Below are 18,867 nucleotides of genomic sequence, written 5' to 3'. Positions count from 1 at the left end.
CAGAGAGGATCTTGTAGCCGTCAGGTAGGGGAGTGTCAAAGTTGGCCGTGAACCATTTCTCGGTGAGACCGAGGACATCAACGAATGGGATCTGTGGGATCTGCTGTTTTGGGCAGGTCGGTTAATGAGCCATTCAGGTAATCCAACTCAAGTAAATCATGGTGGCCCAGGTGAAGTTATACAAAATGGTTTTGAGTGATTTGCTGAATACGAGTGGCCATAAAGATGTGCCTGACGCACCCAATGTGTCCATACAAAATGGGTGAGTTGATCTGGTATGCAAGAAAGGACATAATGCCATGTCGGAGATTATTCACTTTGCAACCCACTATTGCTGCAAAATGACATAAATATGCAGTCTGATAGTGCCGTAGACATGACTCAGGACAGTGAGGCGATGCACCATGTCAGGGCTGAAAAGGTGAGTAGACATGAGAGTACTTCATCTCCTATCATGTTGTACTCAGTGCTTAAACAAATGCTTATGCTAATAATAAGTAAATGTGATGCAATTGAGACCACATTAGGCACTCGTGGATTATTGTTGGACAACATCTTATATGAAGATATTAGCAAGGTGCTTAGATCAAATGTCGGTGTGGAGGTGGAAATGAATATCGGAATTGAAGTTATGGCAGGAGACAGTATTTTAGCTAACGTATTAGCTGCTCAACAGCCTGACTGTAGTCTGATGTCAAATGCTTGTACTGTGGTGTGTGTGTGTGTGTGTGTGTGTGTGTGTGTGTTTTGATGGTCATTTTGACCTAGTAACTAATAATGCAGTCATGATTAATGTGGGTCCTAGAAGGAAACACCTTAATAGAAACTATTGTAGCACTGATGCTCCATCTATCAGATCTGATGATGTTAAGAAGAAACGGGTGGAGAGGGAAGTTAGGGATATTAGGTATTTTATGTGCGAGTCTGATTGACAACCTGTTGATATGCTGGCATTTATGAGTATCTAAAAAAGGAAGGTAAACAGAGGGAGAGTGGAAAGTGTGGGGCTAGATGCACTAGATGGTCTTGAGAATGTATTTCACAATGACTTACTGCTGGTCGATAAAACGGTCACTATGGCCTCCACGCAAACTCCTGATGTATTACACACCAATGCCTGTGATATTGTTGAGAAAGAAGCAACTGTTAATATTATGGCACCACAACTGAGCTCATGTAAGTGATTTCAATCCGTCACACACCCAAGTCAACGCCTAGCGTGTAATGCACAATTGAAATCCTTATTTATTTTTGTCTATATGTTCTTTATTCTGAACGATATACCACTCATATCACGCCCCTCTCCTGCAACCTCCCCGGTCACACTGAACCAAGAATCAGGCTGGTTTGCAAAGTTAAAGTATTTATTTATGTATTTACAATTTAATCACACTATGTTTTAATGGGTACACAATAATCACCAATGGGGTGATGTAACACTGAATAATCTCTTTAATACACAAGGAGTAATAGTGAGCAAAACAATTCAGCACAGAAATAATACTTTTGTGTGTGTGTGTTCAGATCAAATAGCACTGTGGTTAAAGGTTCCCCTTGCACACCCCTCAACCCCCAATAGGAAATGTAAACAGATAGGAGGAGAGAGCAGGTATTCAGAAATGGCAAAATTCAAACAAAATATCAATCCCACTTTCCCCCTTTCAAACACAAGAGAAATAGGAATTGACTGTCAAGCTGTTAGATGGCTTTTAAATTTATCTTAGAATGGACTGGGTAAAACACTAAATATGGTCAAAATTGCTGAAATTGCTATAAATTCTTACGGGAGCCACTTTGGATAGTTGCACACAAACACAAACAATGATTTAATACCAAGGGCCTCATTACGACCCAGGCGGTAAGTTACCGCCTGGGCCGTGACTTTACCACCATGGCGAAAACTACGTTTACGCCATGGTGGTTGGCGGACTTACCGCCCCATTCCGAGGTTGGTGGGGCGGTAAGTCCCCAATCCCCATTTACCCTTCCCTATTCCCATTTTTGCCCCATAGGGCATAATGGGAGTGGGGAAGGCGTTCATTACGCCACCGTAAATTACGGTGGCGTAATTAACTCCATGGTCCCTTAGCGCCATGGATTTTAACACCTGCTAAAAGCAGTTGTTAAATCCGCCATGGCGCTAAGGGACCTCGTACTCAGGCGGTAAGGGTCGGCGCTGTTTACGCCGGCGTAAACTCCTTACCGTCTGAGTCGTAATGAGGCCCCAAGAAACAATTTGAAATCTCAAAATTGAAGTTTGAAGCAATCAAAAGCTGTATTACACGTAACAGAATTTCCCAAAAACCAAATTTGCGGCAAAGTTTTCACTGCACGATAATCACGATAACGGGATAACCGTACGGATTTGGAATGCAGTTTTAGATGGGATTTAAAGCTGTGGATGTTAGCTACAAGCAGAAGTTGCTTGTTTTTAGCACAACAACTGAGGAAGTTATGGACGTTTTAGTGGAGGTCGTTTTTTCGAGATAGGCGCAAGAATCGGAAACAGGAATGCACTTTTAAAAAAGACAAAAGGATTTCTTACACTAGAGGATGACTATGAACAAAACGAATACCACACAGGAACACAGCCATTTGATCAGAATGACTGCCTGCAGAGGAACTTGCCTTTTTCAGATGAGAAAAGATCAGCGCAAAGATAGTTTTAACAGTACTAGGACAGCAGGAAGAAAGGAGGGAATGGATAGAGAGTTCAGACAATTTAAAAATACTCCTAACAATAAAGGTTCTGAATACAAGATAGGATGGGTTTAAGATAGGTATTAACTAAGCAAGGTGCATATACTAGTGACACAGTTCTATCTATAGATACTCACTAGATATGTTTTTAAACAGAACCATCAGGATGCTGGTCCGTCAAGTTTCCGGTCAGGGAATTGGATCTGGTTCTAGGACAGACACCTGGGCACATCGGATTGGATCTGCAATCAGCAAGGCGTTCTGGTCACAGCACGGCACAGGACTGGACAGGATCTGCAAAGCACTCTGGTCACAGCACGGCACAGGACTGGATTGGATCTGCCCTTCTTGGTTCTGATGATAATTATTTCAGCAGGCAAGCAGTACAGCGCAGCCCAGCTGTATTTTGATGCTTCCCCTTAGGTTTTTTGGGTTCTGGTTCTGGAATTTAAGGCCTAGCTGAAAATGGTTCAGCTATGCAATGGGTTTCTGCTTTGCCAAGTTTCTGGAGTCTGGAGCAAGGAAGATGTAGAGTTCAGCAGCAGGGTGCTCCGCCAGTATCAGGATAGTGAGTGAATCTGTCTCTCTTTTTTTTGCATGGTGAGCTGTGTCTATTTATGCTATTTTTGCTATGAACAGGCATAATAAAGGGGGTGTGTGGACTGTTTATCCTAAGCTTGCCCCTTTTGACAGGTGATCGGGTCAGAGACTACTCTCTGCCTTGATAGGAGGCGAGAAACAGTTTGTCACCTTTATGGTGTAATTTTATGAGGCTGAGAATCCACCCCTATGCCCTTGAACACAAAATCTACTTTTGGCACCATACATATTTACACATGTGCAATCTCTATAAGAATCACATATACAGATTACATATTTTATATGGCAGCTATTCCTCAAATCCCCGTAGCTGTGGGATCTTGTCTCGGCTTTCCACAGAATTTTGCCCTTTTCATCAGGAACACAATGTCCAATTTATAAGCAGATTTCTACAAGTGTGCGCGTTTAACATGGGCATAAGTGTATAAAGTTTCATACTTCAAGAAGAACTACATTTTGTGTAAAATCACATTTCTTGCCATTTCTTTCCAGAACTTGTCACACGATTTTGCCGCCTCTTGAAACGTGCAGCCAAAATTTAGATTCACAAATCTGTTATTTTCATATTTTTCACAATTTTAAACAGTAAGTTATCCTTCTTTTTAAAATGTGTTCTTTGTCCTTGTTAAGCAACAAATGGTTGTTTTAGCTCCACTCCTTGGTCTCTCCCTGGAAGCCCAGGATCCATCCCCCATGTTTGCTCCTTGCAGAGGCCATTTACGACTGTCCTCACACCTCGCATTTCCTTAGCAGTAGCTGTTCATTGTTCCTCATGCCTCGGTAGACCAGGTTCTTTCCAAACCCTATAATTATCGCTTTGGAGTGATTTACTGCTGGAAGGAAAGGCCTTCCTTCTGTGAGGAAACCTGTTATTCCGGTTTGGTAGCTTTTGCCAGGCTGGATTTAATTGTTAATTCTGTTGCATTTTCCCTTAGCTTAAAACAAACTTGTGATTTCAAAATAGCAGCTAGAATTCTCAATCAAGATTTTAAACCATGGGATCAAAATAATTACAAGATGGATTACTATCAGTAACAGGCCTCTTAGTTTGTAAACATTTGGTTTCAGTTTATGTACATGTTTAAGTTTAATCAGGCAGGCTCCTGACAGCTGTCATCACGCAGTCCTCTGCTGCACCGAGATTTCTGACATCCACAGACAGGCCACTTTTGCTGTGAAATCCCTTTATGCTTTCAGCTTTTCAGGACCTTGCAAGTTCACAATGATTTCTTAAACTAAGTGAATTGTAGCACCCAGCAAGAATTTTGGATGTTTGAGGGTGTTTTGTACTGGCATTCTGCAGTTTCAGCACCAAAGAAAAAAGGATTTAAAGCAAGATTTTGGGGTTTCATTTAGCAACACTGCTTTTTCCTTCTGTACTCAATGTTTCCTTGTTGTGGAGCCCAGTGACATATTCCAGGAGTGAGATGTCTGTTCCACCACGGACAACATGCGTGGCAGATTGGGCAACCATCTTTTTGTGTGTGGCAAAGCGCGATTTTAAGAGGTTTTGGCGCGCACAAGGGTTTTGCGGCCATTTTGCTATTTCTGGCACCATCATAACACAGTGCTGCAGCATAGCAGAGCAGAAGTGGGTTAAATCATCCCACACTCAGTATCAGAATATAATGTGTTGAGATTATTGTGTGCATTTGCAATTGGCAGTCATCCTCTGATAAATCAGACTAGCTTGCTCAAAATATTACATCAAATGTTCCCTCTAAGTGTTGTTTGTGACTAATAATGATGTTATGTTGGTGGATCTGATTCAATGGTCTGGGAGGACTTGTACCAATGTAGTATTTAACAGAGATGAATTACTGGAATATGATTCTGGTTATGAAAGAGTGTTGTTTAAAAAAGGCTCCATTTGTGACATTGTGAAAATTCCAAAGGCTAAATATAATATAGTTAAACCACATGCTATTAACGTTGTGGACTGCCACAACAACAGGGCAGACATCACAGACCTAATGGTGGGAAGTGGAGACAACAAATTGTTTGAGGAAGTTCTAATGGATGGATACTGGCAGTGGCTACCAAAGGCCTTTCAAGTGCACTTTAAACAAAATCCCTGATGATAGACTTGTGTTATGGTCTTGGAATTCTAGGGGACATTCACATTATAAACATGAAGGTGGGCTCTTGGATAATATTGAGGTTTTTGGTTTAGTAATGCCTCAAGAAACATGGTCCATGGATTTGTTTGCATTTGCTGGATATGTGCCTATATACAAATTAGCCTTTAAAGGGCCAACATGCAGGCCCGTAGGTGGTCTGTTTATTGCTGTAAATAATAAGTGGCACATTGAAAAAATGAATTAATGCTGTGAATATGTTCTTGTGGGTAAGATCACCAACATATCTCTTTTGGACAATTAATTGTGGGTATTTAATGTGTATGATTCCCCCTACCAGAGACATGCACACCACCATCATCCGAAAGGTAGAGGAGCTATCAGCCACTATTGGTTTTTGTATCTCAGTGATCATTTGAGAAGATTTGAATGTCCGTCATTTCCTACGTACTGAAGTATGCAATTGTAATGAGTCCTCTGGCCTGGCCCTTGCTGAGCAATATGATACCAAGGGAATGTCTTAGGCACTTTTATTGTATAATCACAGTTTTGTTTGTTTTAACGGATATTGTAACAGAGTTGAAACATGCAGATACACAAGGGTTGATGCTCATAGTGCCGCCACCATTGATTATATTTTTGTCAATCAAATTATCTTGCCTCCTGTGATTGACATGGGTATTGCATTTCGTAAGGTAAGTGACCACTTCGCTTCATGTGCATTATTCGATATAAAAATTCCATTTAGCAATTATGACAAGAATGATGTGTTATAAATTAATAATGCTGGTAATTGTATCAGATGGAATGTGCCTAAATTAGTGAAGGCCAATAATATAGCCAGTTATGAACTTGCAAAATGTGTTGCTGGAAACAGGAAATTCGAAATTACTAATGGGGTTTGTATCAGTAGATATGTAAACATAGGGCCTCCTTCCGAGTTGGGCGGTAAGGGTTTACCGGCACCGGTAAGGATGCCGGTGCCGGTAAACCCTTACCACCTTATTCCACGGTCCCTTAGCGGGACCTGCAAAGTCCTTAGCAAGTCCCGCTAAGGGACCAGGGCACTAATAATGGGCCCGCAAATAGCGGGCCCGTAATTAGCACCTTGCCCATTCCTATTGAGCCCTATGGGGGCTCAAATGGGAATGGGGAATGGTTTACTGAATGGGGACTTACTGGGTCCTCCAAGGTCGAATGATCCGGAAAGTCCACATTCAGCCAGACCGGACCCGGACCCACGTTGGAGGCAGCCAATTGGCTGCCTCCAAACTCGAAATGACCCCTATAATGTCTTGTGTAAATAAGCAGGTACATATAACACTCACAAAGTAATATTCGCTCCACTCGTAACCATTGCTATAATGCTAAGATACAGGTAGAAAAAAGGCATTAAGACATGATATCGAGCATATGGTTAACCTCAGGAGGCTGTCTGCAAGTGATAATCTCTCCAGTGTAATTAAAGAGCAAAGAGGTACCTATCAAACTTGGGTGCAAAAGCACCTTAAATACAAACAACGGGTGAAGGGGCTCTCATTAGCTGCATGTTCCAACAGTGGTGACACCAATGGAGTTTGGAAAATCATTAGGGACACACATATCTTGCATTCTCTAATCTCTGGTTCCTCTAGCAAAGAGTGAGAAGCACATATTGGCAATGCATTGGGGAAAATAGTAGAGGGCAGCACTTATCCCACATCTTGCACTATGCATGATATGAGGTGGGCGGGCATTCCATCCATTCCTGAGCTTTTGGATTTCATCAATAAACTACTGAACTGCTCTTGTGCTGTTGGACTGGATGGATCATGCAATGCTTTGGTTAGAAATGATCCCGCAGTTTGACCCGATGCTCTGCATTAGTAATGCCGACCCTGTACCTAGTTCCTGGATGGATAGTAACATGGTGCCGGTGTATAAAAAAGAGTAGAAGCTCACTTGGCAATTATCGCATGCTGGCAATGTTGGATATGTTGTCTAAGATATTTACGAAAGTTCTGCTTAATGAACTCAGGGTATGGATAAGTGATAACAATATAATCCCTCACAATCAGACCGGATTCAGAAAAGTTTCCTCTACCGTATATAATATGATTACATTGACATCATTAGTAGAGCATGCATGGTTTAGTCAACAAGGAACGGTGTATGCAGCATTTATCGATTTCTCAGTGTCATTTGACACCATAATTAGAGAATGGCTGTCGTATATGTTGAATGCCCTAGGAATCCCATATAGATTGTTTATGCTGATAGTTAGGCTGCATGCTAATATGAGAGTGTAAATCAGATTCGATGGTGAATGAAGGTTAACCAGCTAGTTCTGCACTTGCCGCAGTGTAAAGCAGGGTTGTATACTTGCACTGACCTATTTAACATATATCCGACTGATTTCTGATATGCCCCTGATATTGGAGGTACTAGTGCGGTTAACTATGGTATGAATTGTGTATCATGGTTGGGGTATGCAGATGACATTGTGATTATGGACTATAACCCAATGGGTTACATAAGAGGTTGCATGTGCTGGGGAATTATGCTACACTCATTTGTTTGTTTATTTGTTTGTTTGTTTTATTTGTATAGTGCTCCAATCTCAGAGGTAGAAGGGCGCTAAGAAGACCGTTACATAGTTGAGAAGTATCTTTGTGTTGCATACTTCATACATACATACTTATAATACATGTACATATAATATAATGGAATACAATTTACAGTTTATATGTTAGAATTATATACAGTTAGCAATATGCAGTTTCAATATACAGTCAAATACAGTACATCAGCCAGTTTACCGAGCAGGGGGTGTGAGGTCAGGTGTTAGTGGATGTGGGATGTATTTACCCATGCATGCGAGCCCTACCTCAAAACTGTGCAGTATTGAAAACATCATGATGGCCAGAGCTTCCTAGGAAATGCCCAGGGAAATGCATGAAGAATAGGCTGCCACTCATTTTTGCCGATGTTATGGGCACAGAAGGACACTGCCTAAAACCACCATTGGACTACCCGCACAGTAGTCTGAAACCATTGGGAATGGCAATGCTGATTGCCAAAAGCAAACCTAGAATTGTGGAGAATTCATTTTCTTAAATCCCAAAAAGGGGTGCAGTACCAGTACTCACCACTATCCAAAAGCCGGCGTTTTAAAACAACACCAGATTTTACTTTTTGCAAAACTGAATAAATGAACCCAAAACAGGCCAAAGAAAGACTTACTGAGAGGTGGATACAATGTAAAGTTATATTCTGAAGTGACTTGAAGGTTTATAACAAGACTGGTTGAGCTGTGGATTTCAGCAATTTAAGTAAATTTGCACTGAAAGACACTACAAATCTAAATGTTTAAAAGAAATGAGTGACCTACTTTGAGTGTCACATAGGTTGCAATTGTTTAAATGTTATAGTTTTAAACTTAGAATCAGCCTTCTAGCTGCATATGTGAAAATGTTTAGTTGTATTTGAATGCAGAAACTGGGGAACAGAAATGACAGCTTAAAGAGATTCCAATTTGCCTGGCAACTACCCCCATCAGGAGTTAAACTTGAGTCACAGCTGTGTTCCCAGGCCTAGCTGCCCTTTTGCTGCTCACACCAAAAGGGATATGACACTTCCCTGATTGAATTACCTGGGCTCTGCAGGAAATTGAACAAAGCCCTGTCCTGACTCAGGCAAATGTTTTATTGGCAGGAGTCGTAAATGGTCGTAAAAAGTGGCTTCCTCCTGAAGGAAAGGGGAGGAGCACTGCCTGTGAGAGCAAGCTGGCTTGGCAGAACTGGATAAACCAGTATTTCTACCTTGTGCTGAGAGGAAACCACACCCCTTTGGAGCCAGACATAACTTTAAAAAGATGGATCATTCATAGAGCGGACATGTGAAAATTTTATAAATGATACCATAAGTCTTGTGATTTTTCTGCCCACAGTTTAAGAGGTTTTTAGAACCGGTGGTATGTTCAGGGGGGTGTTAGCGGAAAAGTTGATATTACTCTAAATGTATGCATGTTAAAAATCTGAAACTTCATCAGTTAATGTCCATACTCCCTGCGCACATGTATGTAAAATTGGGTCAATGTCAGAAATTGAAAAATCAGTTAAAAAGTCAATTATGTGCCATTTCTGAATGCAAGCTCTTAGAAACAGCAGATTTGGACAGAGACATGGCTAAATTCAGCCACACCATGTATATGTAATTTCAAGCAACTGTGTAACTGTGAAATATGTCTTTTGTTATCAAATATAGAATATGTGCAATCTGACAGGGGAGTGTCCTATCTGCAAGCCATAAAGTGACATCGCTCTGACTCACAGTTCCTTCCCCAATCAAATGAGAAATGGAAGTTTGACCAATTAGAAGCTGAGAGAGAGGTAGGGTCAGTGATGCAAGAACACACCCACATTCTAAACACATAAAAGTAGAGAGACAGGACAGATAGGGACCTTCAATTCCATCTGCCGCTGGAAGCTCTGCCAGAAAAATCCATACTTACCTCCATCAAACTTCAAAGAGCCAACACTTAGACTCCAAGATAAACAGAGACTTCAGAACCTTAACCAAAAAGGTCACTGCCAGCAAGAGTATTTGTCAGCAGGCCTAAAAATCTTTTTGCAACTGAACTCTTCAGACAGCCGGCTGACGCCGTCTGAATTTTGCCAAGAACTTTTGCAAGAACCCGGTGACAGAAATATCCAAAGAGAAGGCAGGACCCGACCCAGAGAACCGGGGCCTAGCAGAGACCAGGCCATTGTATCCAGAGTGCTGACCCCGATGCTGTGAGCAGTTCCAGAGACCAGACGCTGTTCCCAGAGACCGTCCGAAGTCCAGACCTGTTGACCAGATCGTGACAAAGCCGCCTTCCTGTTTAAAATCTCTTGTGAGTACCGCCAAACTGTACCAAACCAAAGCTCTTAGTTTAAATTCATCTAATACAATCTATTTAACCTAAGTAGAACTGCCTGATAGCTCCAAATCTGTCACCTGTCATTCTAGCTGCAAAATCTGTCACTTGTCATTTTGAGCTTTTAAAATTTCAAATCTGAAAAACGACCTTCACAAAATCGCTCATATCTCCGCGACCGTTTGTCTTAGAGACTTGCAATAACTTTCATCTGAAAGCTTAGAATCGTGGCTTTCCTACGAATCTAGAAACGCATTCCTACCCCCTATAGTTTTACCGCAACCGCGGAACACGCATTCGCGAATTTTGCCGCGATTTGCAAATTTCTCAACGTGTGAAACAGCAGTTTGCTTGCCTTCCATTTGCCAGAAATTCGTTTAACCTGCTAGTTACACCCTAGATCCTTGCTAAAGTGAGCCTGGACTAATATTAACTTGATTTCACTCACCCTGAACCTCCTAGAATGAATTAAAAGCATTTTAACATATTTTCACTCCATTGCCAGCACATATCAAAGCATTTTGCCTGTGTTTTAAACTTCTGTTGTCTAAGCTTGCTGCGGTGAACTGAATCACATTTGATTGCATTTCTGAGAACTGTGTGTTTTCCTTCCATTTCCTTGCCTTGCATCAAGGGGGGGAGGGGATTGCCAGAGAAAAGTGATTACATTGTTTTGTTGAAATCATATTGAGTATTTTCTATACTGCATTTCATTCATTCAACCTTGCATTTCCTTGAACCCTATAAAGCATTCTCTACCACATTATACTTCTGTACCTATTTACCAGTGTGCTATCTTATCCATCCTATAACCACTCATCATTGATTATAAAGAAGTGTGCTAGTGCCAGATTCTCCGTTGTTAATCTTTATCATATCAGATTAAGTGTGATATTCAATTATTAATTTATTATAAAGTGTGATATATATATCTATATTGTTTAAAGTTTCAAATAAACCTTTTAACTTGCAAAACAGAACTACTTCTTGGCTCAGTGGGGTCAGGGGGATTCCAACAGAGGGGTGTTATATAGGGGTAGTCATCCAGAGCGCATGAACTGGACATAAAGTTATATCAATAAGGGTTTTCATTCAGTATTATAGATTAGGCGTTGACTTAGCTGTAGTGTTGAATTGAATCCTCTTACAAATTGGGGGCTCGGGCCGGACGTTTGGGTTAGATTTACCATTTGTGCAGATTAATACAGCGTGCCAGCTGACCAGATACACATATCCGGTCGGATCACCACGCTGTGTTACGCTGTAAAGCACTCCTCAAAAGGGACACTCCAAGAAAAGTTCTGTTCTGCAAAAATAAAATACTAACTTCTGTAAGTCAGGACAGAGACCAATCTCTAGAATAACGACCTTAGTAGACATGAAAATAGCCAGAGAGCACTTCTTACATAAGTTATTTGTGAGAGGTGAGTGGACTCACCAGGACCAAACAGTCTGGGTGCAGGCCATCACGCAACAGGTCACTGAAACAGGGTCAGATACATATAGAGATCAGGGTCCATTACATGTGGCCCTGAGTGAACTATACATGGCCCCTAAGGCCAAAGATGAACACGACAAGATTGTTAGGATAGCGGCATACCTGTACCTATATATGGGAGACATGCAGGATAGATGTGCTGAAAGCCAAAATCTGGCAAATAGGCAACAGATGGCGTTAGAGAAGGTCCAATCTGATCTGGCCTCTTCTGAGCAGAGGCTGCAGAGGAGCCAGGAGTCAGAAAATGATAGTAGGCAATATATCATTAAAATAAAAGAGGATATGGGCATCCTACAACAGGAAAAGACAGACCAGGATACCAGATTTCTGGCCTTGCAGAAGGAGCACCAAGACAGTTTGAACTCCCTACTGCAGAGCCAGAAAAAGCTGGAGCAACAGATCAATTTCAACAGGGCATGCACAGAGCAGGTAGCCACCCTGCAAATCCAACTAGACAGAGAGAAAGAGGAGAGCAATAAACTGATCCTGAAAGACCTGGATACCCAGGCAGAGTTTGATCAGGAGCGCCAGAAAGCCGGCGCCTTCCAAAGGCAAAGGGACGACCTGGCGGCGCAGATGCAGGCTCTTAGTCAGGAAAGAGACACTTTAGGCCAGGAAGTCTGCCATTTAAAAAGGAAAATGGAAGAAAATCACCTGGCCCTCCAGGGGCTGGGTGACCTCCAAAAAGAAAACCAGAACTTGGTAGAGCACACCAGAAGGGTGGAGGATGCTCTAGCAAGAAAGGAGCAGGCCAATAGGGACACAGCTCAGGAGGTAAACCTCCTGCAGCAAAGACTGGCCCAGTTCTCCAGGACCAACCAGGAAGCACAGAGGGAAAATGAGGCCCTCTGTCAACACAATGATAGGCTCCAACAACAGGTAACGATGCAGGAGAGACTGATAGAGTCCAGTAAGGCCTTAACTGAGGAACTGAAGGCACAAATGCAGGCTCTTGCATTGCAACAGGGAGCAGGGGCGGATAGAGATGAGGTTCGCTGGGAAATGGAAACTCCGGAGCATAACCTCAGGAGCCCTAGTACCAGAGGCCCTCATACCTCTCAGTCCCTGGACTCTGCCACCCCCATGTCCCCTGGCGCACACGAGCACAGGGCCACAGGGATGGCAGATTACTATCCAACCAGAAGCATGGGGCTCATAGGCCAGTACCACTCAGGAATGGAGGGGTGGGCATCCGGGTATGGGCACCCAAGTACAGTACAGTTCAGTGGGGAACCCCAGGAGAGTAGGCCCATTAAGGGCATCCTGAAAACCTCTGCCCAGTTAGGTCAGTGGAGGGGGTACCCATCAAATCCTGGCAGCAAGGAGGAATCTGAAGACTCCTCTGAACTGCGCAGGACACAGGAGACCAGGTCCCCACATTCTGCCAGCCATTCCCAGGCTCGCAGAATCCGGGAAAACCTGGAAGAACAGACGGGAACCTCTGGGAGCAGTGCCTCTGAGTCCGAGGACGAATGGACAAGGGTTACCCGAACTAAAAAGGCCAATAAGGCAAAAAGGGCCATGCTAAAGGACCCCTTAAAACAGATTAAGGCAATCAGGAGCGTCATCACGCCTTACCATAAGAACGCTAAGTATTCTGTTTGGGAGCACTTAGAGCTGTTTGAGCAAATGATGGAGACTTTCCATTTGAAGGACAGCCAAAGCTGTATTCAATATGTAAAGTGGACCTTCTCCCCGGAATACTCCAGTTTCTTTGCGGGGCTGGAGGACCAAAATCATTTAAGATGGTCCACCTATAAGGCGGCCATCCTGAAACATTTTTCTGTTCACAGAAATCCTCAAGAGGCTCGCAAGGCAGCCTACAATTTGCAATGTGGGGAGGATCAGGCCCCACAAGAATTTGTGCAGGAGTTAAAGCGTGCTTTTGCACAGACCACAAGAAGGGTGCGCACGGATAGCAGAGAATTTATTAATACGTTTTTCCATGCCTTGCCCAAATATATCATGACCCAGCTCGTGGGGGATTTTCACGAGAAAAGATCTTTAGACTGGGTCATTGAACAGGCTACCCGGATCTATGAGGTGCAGAAACCGGTAGATAGCAAAAGTAATGCCCAGAAAAACCCCAAAGCCAACAGCACCCCTGCTGCTGCCAAGGTGGCAGAGGTAAAGGTCACCCCCGTTTTGGATTTGGAGATGGGGGGGCCTAAAAACCTACCTGCACCTAATAATGCTAGGCCCAGAAGGTCCTCGGGCCAGTCACAGACAGGGAGCCAGGGAGGCAGCCCCAATGGGGTCCCTCGCTCTCCTGACTATGTAAGTCCTCGCTACAAAGGTAACAGTCCAATCCTGGGTTATGTGTGGACTCCCCCAGCCCAAGGGGGGGGATCCAACCGAGCACCGAACCCAGGGAACTTCCCTCCAAACTTCCCACAGGAGGGCATAAATTTACCAAACCCTGGGCAGAACTTTTTCCCCAGGTATCCACCCGACTTTCAGCCCCAAAACCATCCATCCTTCTTTCCCCAATTCCCTGAGCCCAGACCACTGAATCCGGGAGAGGGGAGGCCAAGGGTGGAGGGGTACCCAAATCTTCCCAACCCGGGGTATTACCAAAGGAGGGACAGCTACCCTTCCCGGGATCAGCCCAGGGGAGAAAACAGGGCCCCGTATCAGCCTGAGCGGGTTTCCCAGTTAGAGCGCCAGGTTCAAAACATGGCGCGGGATCTGGGTCACATACTGAGGGCTCAGCAGAACCCTCAGATGGGCGTGCCGGCGCAGAACGCACCCAACTCTGGACCTGGTGCTCCAGAACAATGACGGGGACAGCACCCCGATAACTCACCGGTTCCCAGGGAGGAGGCACAAAGGGAAGGGGGGTGTAAAGCCTTGGAGGAAGCTTCCTTCCTCACTTGTAAACAGCCCCTGGAAACCCAGGAACCGGAAACAAAATCTCTTGCCCCTGAAAGTCTGCTTCCTAAGGAGCAGAGGGGGGGGTAGGAGAAACAAAAGACCCAAACATACTCAGTTTGAGGAGGAGGTACAGATCTTCCAATTTGAGGGAGAGGGATCCTCAGAGGATCCTGGGAAAAGGATCTTCTCCTTCAGAGAGGGGGGAACTCCTCCCAAAGAAAAATGGGTCCCTAGGGATGCAATTCCAGACTGGGGAGATGTGGAGACTGAGCTACCGCCGCCCACCATCTCATCCCAGAACCAACAGCATGAAAATCCCCTGGTTCAAACCCATCCTGGGGACTGCCTCCAAAAAGGGGGGGCGGCCCAGAACCGGAAACACGGGAACCCACAATGGCTCTGATCTCCAGTTGCCAACTTTTTCTTTCAGATTCCCAAGACTCTCCACAGAATTCTGCCCAAAATTCTTCTCTCGCGATGTCCAAAACCAGAAAATTAGCCCACCAGTTGTCCAAAAATGTACATTATCTGTGCCCCCTTGAGGAGAAGGAGGGAAGATATTATGCCCCGGTACAAGTACAGGGGCAGGGTACAATCTCGGCACTGGTGGACACTGGATCTCAAGCTACCCTTCTGTCCAGAAGGGCCTTTGACGAACTGAATGCAGGAAGGGGAGAGAATTACCAAATTCCTCTTACCTCTCTTCCTGGACAACTGCAGAACTTTGACGGGAAGGAAATTCCCGTTGAGGGGACTGCAGACTTGGACATTAAGATCGGGCGACACAAGTTGAAACACCCGGTCATAGTTGTGACCCCAGAGGGCACCCCTTGTTTACTAGGGAATGACCTCCTGAGAAGGTTGTCACCCCTAATAGATTGCGTAAACAAGGTCCTCTGGACCCAGACTAGCCGACCAATAAAATTAAAACAGAGTGTCAACCATGTTAGTTTAAACGGCACCTGCCACATGGTTGAACAAAAATCTGACCAAGTAGAATTTCACTTCCAGAACAACCAGATTCCAGACGTGACAGTAATAGCAGTAGGACAACAGACTGGTGATGGGGGGTCCTCTCTATTTCTGAAAATCAACCTTCCTTCCAGTTTAAGGTGGTATTCCACACTGGAAGGAAACACTCTGAAATTCTATACTAATCCACAATCAGAAACTACCACTTCTATAGTCCAGGAAGATGTGAAATCAGCTCAGAGCCTGGCTGATATTCAGCAAATTGGAGAGCAGTTGTTCATCCCTGTTCAGTTAAATGATGGGAAGGACTCTGTTCTCGCTCGAGTGTGTGTGAACAACGGTAAGAGCTTCATCAGCGAAGCCATGTTTCGCCAACTCCCAAAAGATCCAGCCATTCCTAACTTCAAACTGATAGACAAATGGGAAATGGACCTGGAAGCACCTAATTCCAAACATCTCCTGCCAAGCAGGTGTATGCTCAAAATCTCCATTGGCAACAAGAGCATAGTCCACAATTGTTGGGTCGTGCGAGACGTCCCTGCCGCCTTTTACTTAGGCAGTGACATTCTCAATCGCTTTGCCATTAGTTTGGACCTAATAAACTTCAAAGCTTGGTCCCGATTAGCGGATAATCCCATGGGCTTTGACGATCCAGAAAAAGCATTTAGGTCAGCTCAATTGCTACCTTATGCAGTTGAAATTCAGACTAAAGAGGAAGTCACCATCCCAGAAAGGACCCGACAATTCTCCCTGGAAGTGAAAGTTAAAAGGGGACAAGAGTTGAAAAACCCTGATGCTTACATACATCTAAATGCTTCTCTCCAACAGCAAGGGTTGGGGGTAAACCCAACACCATTAGTCAACATAGAACATGACACCATTCCAATAGAGGTGGATAACAGCGACTTAAAGAGTATTACTCTAGCCGCAGGCACCATTATTGGAATGGCGGTTGATGACCGACATTTCTCCATTGATCTTGGAAATGAACTGTTAGGACCAATCCCCAAGGACTGTTTTGACAGTGACAGTGAGGACAATACAACACCAGACAGGATTTTTACCCGGCATGGGGGGAACTTCCTGGTGTACACTTCTTGCCCTTATGGTAAGGAAGATGTGACTTGTGACTTCAGGATGGATGAGGTGATTTTCCAGGTCCATGAGGGCTGCCTTTCCCACCTGAAGCCTCCGGTCCAAATCAGCACTCTGACCAGGGACTTCTCCACCCAGCTGGAGGAGGCCGCTGAAATAGCCAAACCAGAAGTCTTTCCAGGCTTCGGGCAGATGGTGGAAGAGAGAGTCAACCTAGCTGATGCCTGTGTGACTCTGGAACAAAAGCAAAAGTTGAAACAAGTTTTCTTGGATTTCCAAGATCTCTTTGCGGTAGACTCATATGACTGTGGTCGCACTGACATCCACACAACAACAATCCCCAGGGACCCTGGCATGACTCCTGTGTTTGTGAAGCAATATCGCTTGCCTCTCGCATCAATGGAGTCCCTTACTGAAATAATTAAGAACCTTGAGTCCCGGGGAATAATCCGTCCAGTCCACAGCACCTTCAATAATCCGGTGTTGGGAATATTGAAGCCAAACGGCCAGTGGAGACTCTGCGCTGACCTCAGGGAGCTCAACAAACGGGTCCATACTTCCCGATGGCCTCTGCCCTACATTGACCAAGGGCTGGCCCAGATTCAGGGGTCACAGGTATTCACTGCAATAGACCTGTCAAATGGATACTGGACCGTGCCTGTCAGTAGGGAGGACCAATACAAACTGGCTTTTACCTTTGGGGGCCAGCAGTACACATGGACCCGGACTCCCTTCGGATACCTCAACTCCGGTAATGAGTTCAATATTTTCCTACATAAGGCCATGCCCGACCTGGGTGCGAGGGGTAACCTGGCTTATGTAGATGATGTCCTCATCAAAAGCTCAACTGTTGAGGAACACATAGCGGAGATCCGTTATGTTCTAACACAGTTGAGGGCCGCCGGAGCAAAACTTTCCTTTCAGAAAGCACAGTGGTGTAGAACCCGTGTTAATTTCTTGGGGCATGAGATTACTCCTCAGGGTCTCTGTCCCCAGGAAAAGAAAGTGGAAGCACTTCAGAAACTGAAAGACCCCACAACTCTGAGAGAACTAAGGAGCCTCCTTGGACTGACTAATTACAGCAGGAAGTTCATTGAGGGCTACGCAGAGATCACCAGACCCCTGATTCATCTCCTGAAGGGGGGGTCAAGTGGGAATGGGGTCCAGAACAAGCCGAGGCAGTAAAACAACTCAAGAGAAGCCTCTCACAAGCGCCTTGCCTAGCTTACCCTGTCAGAAACAAGGAGTTCTTCCTGGAGACAGGGTTCTCTAATACGTGCTTGACGGCAGTATTGTACCAAAAGCATGACAAGGTCAATAAAGTAATCTCCTATGCGAGCAAAACTTTATCCTCTGTGGAGGAAAAATTCAACGATTGTGAGAAGGCACTCCTGGCAACGGTGTGGGCATTGAAGAATTACCGCCCGTTTATCCAGGGGGAACACATCATAGTGGAGACTCCACACCAGCCTCTGCAATATCTCCAAAGTGACAGAATCCGGGCCGGAAATGTGAGTAATTCCCGAATTACTTCCTGGATTCTGTCAATGCAAGGCTTTCCTGTGGAGGTCAGATATGGCCAAAACAAGAAGAGTCACCTCGCGCAAGGTCTGGCTGACTTGCATGATTGTGCCAGAGAAAACTGTCTCGAGGACGAGAGTCTAAAAATCAAGGACAACACGGAGGCATACCTTAATTCCCCACACAAAGTCTTTGAAGAGGACAAGTGTGAGGGAATGCCCACTGTCTATGTGGATGGATGCTCTTACCATGTTGACAACAACGGGGAGAAAGAACTGGTGGCCGGCGTAGGGAATGCATGGGTGAATGAGTTCCCAGAACCCTCCGCTGGATACAAAATTTGTCCCCGAAGTAGTCAGGTGGCAGAATTGATGGCTGTGCATCAGGCCATCCTCACTGCTGTCCAGCATCAACTCCACGAACTGGTCATAATCACAGATTCGGATTATGTACGGAACGGGTTCGTGGAGCACCTGGTTAATTGGAAAACCAGAGGCATGTTATGTGCTAACAACAAACCCTTGAAACATGGGAAGTTGATCCAAAACATTGATGATCTGGTCACCTCGAATGAGATGACCATCTATTGGAAAAAGATCAAGGGTCATTCCAAAGTAGAGGGACCAGAC

This window comes from Ambystoma mexicanum, chromosome 5q (genome assembly GCF_040938575.1).
Source record: "Ambystoma mexicanum isolate Mex_15411 chromosome 5q, UKY_AmexF1_1, whole genome shotgun sequence".
Taxonomy (NCBI): domain Eukaryota; kingdom Metazoa; phylum Chordata; class Amphibia; order Caudata; family Ambystomatidae; genus Ambystoma; species Ambystoma mexicanum.
Note: the sequence above shows the minus strand (reverse complement) of the source record.